Below are 5,135 nucleotides of genomic sequence, written 5' to 3' on the forward strand. Positions count from 1 at the left end.
ATTCCTTTGGCAAGGGGTTCTCATGAACCCACCAACATAGCCTCAAGGTATCACACCTTGGCACATTTGGTGTCTCCACACCATCGGCTCTACGAGCCTACCTCTATGACACTTCTTCTTTGTGTCTAAGTCTTTTGCTAAGACGAATACCACTCTTTCTCATGCCAACCATCCATTAGCACTGCACCATAGAGGTCACACACAACTTTGTTTCAAAGTTGTTTTCTTTTGGGAACACCCTTCCCACGACTTTAGCATGGCACATTTTGCCATCGATGAGATACCCTCTGTTTTCATCCTTGGATCCTATGATCCACCCCCATCCTTCGTGGGGTACCACACACTTTAGTCTAAATGCTTCTATTAGTCCTTTAGGACCATTCCTTGACTCTACTTGAGTCATCCAGCAGTTTTGGACTTGGTTAATCCACAGACCCGTAAGGTCCTACTTGTCGAGCACTAGCTCACTGGAATACACTTCTTGCATTCATGTTCTCACTCACAAGGACTATTTTCACAAGTGTTACTCTGACACTTGATTTTGTTCTCTGGGGCAACCTTTGCCCCTTATGACTACTTGTCCATGTGATGAGAATACCAACACTTCTCTAAGTACACCCCCCAACTCCTTGGGTTGTTCCAGCATTTATTAAAGGTAGCCCCGGCTACCATTTCAAAGACTTGAGTCCTCTTCTGTATTTGACCTCCCATAGTCATTACTTCTGGTCTCACATTCATGAGCACCATATGAGGATAATCTTGTGACTCCTTTATTGCTTTGGAGTCTTTATCTTTCCCGTGATCCCAACTATAGTTGTTTATCACAACTACATTAGCCCGTTTGTTGTGTCAAACACTCATTTGGATCACATCCTCAACTCTCTAAAGAAACCTTATACTGTTCCCAATATCCCAAAGTCGTTCCATTATTGGCCCTTTTCTATCCACCACATTGTGCCCAAGTTCACGCATGAACTTGAGTGGAGAGCCATGTCCTCTCGACATGCTACTCCTCAAGGATAAGCCCACTCCTAGGACCTTCCGATGCCAACATCAATGGTGATATACTTGAGCACCAATAAAAGTCGGACTAAGGAACAACTCCGATACCAAGTTGTAAGAAACTAAATTTTCCATTCTACTTTAGTCACTTAACCACACCTCTGACCACTTGGAGGAGTCTCATTCACAACCTCCATAAGTCCAATTCAGGACTTGGGACTTGCTAGCCCCGAGAATGGCATCCATGCCACCCAACATTTGCACTTGGTCCAAGTGCTCCACGTGTCCGATCCTATGACCGACACTCAAAGGTACCACTGACATGGCAGCTTGTCACGCTAAGGCCATGCCTAATCACCTTTGCCACACTAGTAGTCCAATACCACATGCATCCCAGTCTTGGCTCTCCAAGACTAGGCAAACCATCCGTGAGTGGTCATCTCAGATCCACTCCTTAGCATCCTTAGGATGCCCACCGACAAGGGGAATAGCCTTCCCCAATATCCCTCTGTCAGTCCCCACTAAGTCCCTTTCTGCCCCTAGCCGTGTTTGCCAACACTGTCACTGGATTGAGGCCCACAGGCCCGACCACTAAGTCCCATGGTCCTCTGGGACTTCCTCACCATACGACTGTGTCCTTGGTCACTACCCCAGAGGACTGCTTCTCTTCCTTTCCATAGTCTGGGCCTTTGGGGACAACATTTCGGAACACCATGGCCTCACGTGAGCCTCCTGGGTACTCTCCCCACCTTCCGCCCTTGGGTGCTCTAGCCATGGGCTTAGAGCGAGGTTCCGTTGAGCCACGCCTGGTATCCAAGTAGGTAGTGCCACCCACACTTGGACTGGGAGCATCGGCCAGTCGATCTCCCAGGGGAACTAGAGCTGGCTCTTGAACACTTCACCAAGCTACCCTGCTTGTCGGTCCATGTTCACTCTAGTCTTGGACTTCCCAGTGGTTAGCTCATCACCCAACACTGGGTCTGGCCTTCCTGGGCCAAACTGGCCTTTTCTGGCCAAACTGGCTCCACTGCAGTCCTCCCCCTTTACTATACTTTTGGAGCTCACCAAACCCCCCAGGGTCTGGGAGACGAACGCTTTGGGCTTTCACCCTCTCAAACTCGGACTCAGACTCGGACTCGGACTCGGACTCGGACTCAGGCTCGGGCTCGGTCTCAGCCTTGGCCTCGGTCTCGGTCTCGGTCCCGGTCTTGGTCCCGGTCTCGGTCTCGGTCTCGGTCCCGGTCTCGGTCTTGACCTCGGACTCCATCTTGGGTCCTTCTCGAACTCCATCTTGGGCTCCGTCTCAGTCCATCTCGGACTCCATCTCAGGTCCATCTCGGACTCTGTCTCGGTCCACCTCGGACTCCATCTCAGGTCCATCTCGGACTCCATCTCGGGTCCATCTCGGACTCCGTCTCGGTCCACCTTGGACTCCTTCTCGGACTCCATCTCGGGTCCATCTCGGACTCCATTTCGGGTCCATCTCGGACTCCGTCTCGGTCCATCTCGGACTCCGTCTTGGTCCGTCTCGGACTCCATCTCGAACACTTCCACGTGTCATGTGTTGGTCCCTTTTGGATCCCTTTTTGGAGCCTTGGTTATTGCTCGCTTCGTGCTCGCTCCTTGAGCACTTTGTTGGGAGTTCCACTCCCGCTCTCGACCTTCCAAGTCAGAGCTTTTAGTCCAAACGTGTTACACTCGTTTGGGCTTTCGCTTTGGCCACTACTACATGGCACCCTTTCCGGCTCCACTTTGGGGCCTAGGGATTTTGTGTCTCACACCTTGGACCTTTAAATAAAAAGATGAAGCCAAACTCTTAAGCATAAAGCCAAAGAGCAAAGGAAGTGGAGTATGATATGATTTATGAGTGTACAACCCAAGGAGTGAAAGAATAGAAGTTTGGAACGACTTCTAAGCATATAGCCCAAGGAGTGAAAGAGCAAGAGTTTAGAACAACTTCTAAACGTATAGCCCAAGGAATGAATAAGCAAAAGCACAGAGTAATAAAAAAATAATTCTAGAGCATCTAGCATCGTAATGCTAGGACTAGCATGAAAAATAGAGCCAAATGGAATTTAGCACAATTTTAGTATACTAGTGACTTAATGTGAGGATATAAGTATAAAGTTTAGGATTAAACCTAAGTTGGACACAAACTAAATACAGATACACAAATAGGAACTTGAGGAGCACTTTTAGCTTTCACCCCAATCCCAGGAGTTAATCTTTAGAACAATTATGAAAATTTATTAAATATAGAATAGTGCTAGATTGGGAATTTAGACATAAAAACAACCCCATCGTGTTTAAGACAATTTCTACATTCCATAAATATGCCTTACTCACTAATCTAGACACTTTCCATAAATAGCAATTGGAAAAGAACAGAACTAACATATGGGACATGATAATGAGGGTGTTTGGTGAACATGATAAGTTATTATATAGCAATATTAAAGAATTAGTCTCAATAGGCAAGGGTTTTGTCAAGTTAGTGCAAAATGAACCAAAAAAAAATTAAGAGTCAAGCTGAGTATGCTCAACAACAAACACATAAAAGTTTCTACTTTATATTTATTTGGCTAAGTATAGATACTAAACTTAGTTTACTAACACTTAACAAAAGGGGCTGAAAAGGGGACAAACAATATCAATCTCTTACTATCATGGGAATAAATCTGAAAAAATTTACTAACATATGATTTTCGATACCCATAATCACACTCATAACATGTGACTTCATTGCCTCCATTGCATGATTGTTATAAAATCACTGATCTATGAGAGATTCTCATGGATTTTAACTTCAATTGGCAAGAAAGAGTGTCTCTTCATTAACCTAAGTTGCTATCACTTGAGATCCTTTTGGTATGATACCATTGCCTACTAAGGAGAAGATTGATGGAAACCTTCTAATTCTTCTAGTCTTTTTTATCTATCTCATTGAGCTTGGATTTTGAGCATGTGATGGATAGTGGCGCAGTAGTGCCATATCAAGAGCAGGTGTTAAGGAGTTCAATTGATTGATGGAGGGATATGGTTGGAGATGTTTCTGCCAAGGATAAGCTCCTCCAAATGGGGATCTTGCTTAATACACAACACAATGCACAACAGCTATTCAAGACTTCAGAAGAAATTTGTAGAGAGGTTAAACTTCTTGAGTAATGTGCAAGGATCAATTTTCTCCATGAGTAAAATTAAGGTGAGATTGAACTCCTCAAACACCAAAGCTTAAACCATGGCAAAATAACCTGACATGGATTATGGCACATGAAGTGGCACTAATGTCACATGCATGCCAATATATACATACCTTGAAAAAAGAATCGTGTCCAAACATTATATTATGAGTCACATATATGTTTAAACAATTGAATCATATATATGTTTTAAATTTATTTATCTTGCAATACATTATAATTTTTTGCCATGCCACACACCCAGATACACCTCGCCCCAAAATTTACAATCACATATTGCTTGCTATATATTCAACACAAAAATATATATATCACTATACTATTGACTACTGTTTGGCAATATTATTCCAAGGACTTCAAAAGCATGCCATTATAAGATCTCTCATTGGAATTAAACAGAATTCCTTTGCAATTACTTCAAGCCCACAACTTCTTGCATCCATGCAAGCATGTAAAGGAGCAAGATCAATTATAAGCAACCATGCAAAGTTTATTATCAAAGCTAACACTTAAAGCATATATTAAAATTGTATTGCATAACTAAAAGAATCGATAATATACTTTTTTAGAATTTCTTGAACCAAAATGGCAAGCTTAGTTTACAGTCTTTCTTGCAAATGAGAGAAAAAAGGCGTTATACAGGTGATATATATATATATATATATATATATATATATATATATATATATATATATATATATATATATATATATATATATATATATATATATATATATATATATATACATACATATACACATATACACATACACACACACACACACACACACATACAAACTTACTCAAACACGCACACACACTCACACTATCTCTCTCTATATATATAAATTGCTAGAAATAGATAGATATATCTAGAGATAGATATTTACATTTCCCCTCACTCAATCTATATATATACATATATAGACAGAC

Source organism: Selaginella moellendorffii, unplaced genomic scaffold (genome assembly GCF_000143415.4).
Source record: "Selaginella moellendorffii unplaced genomic scaffold, v1.0 SELMOscaffold_126, whole genome shotgun sequence".
NCBI classification, from domain to species: Eukaryota; Viridiplantae; Streptophyta; class Lycopodiopsida; order Selaginellales; family Selaginellaceae; genus Selaginella; species Selaginella moellendorffii.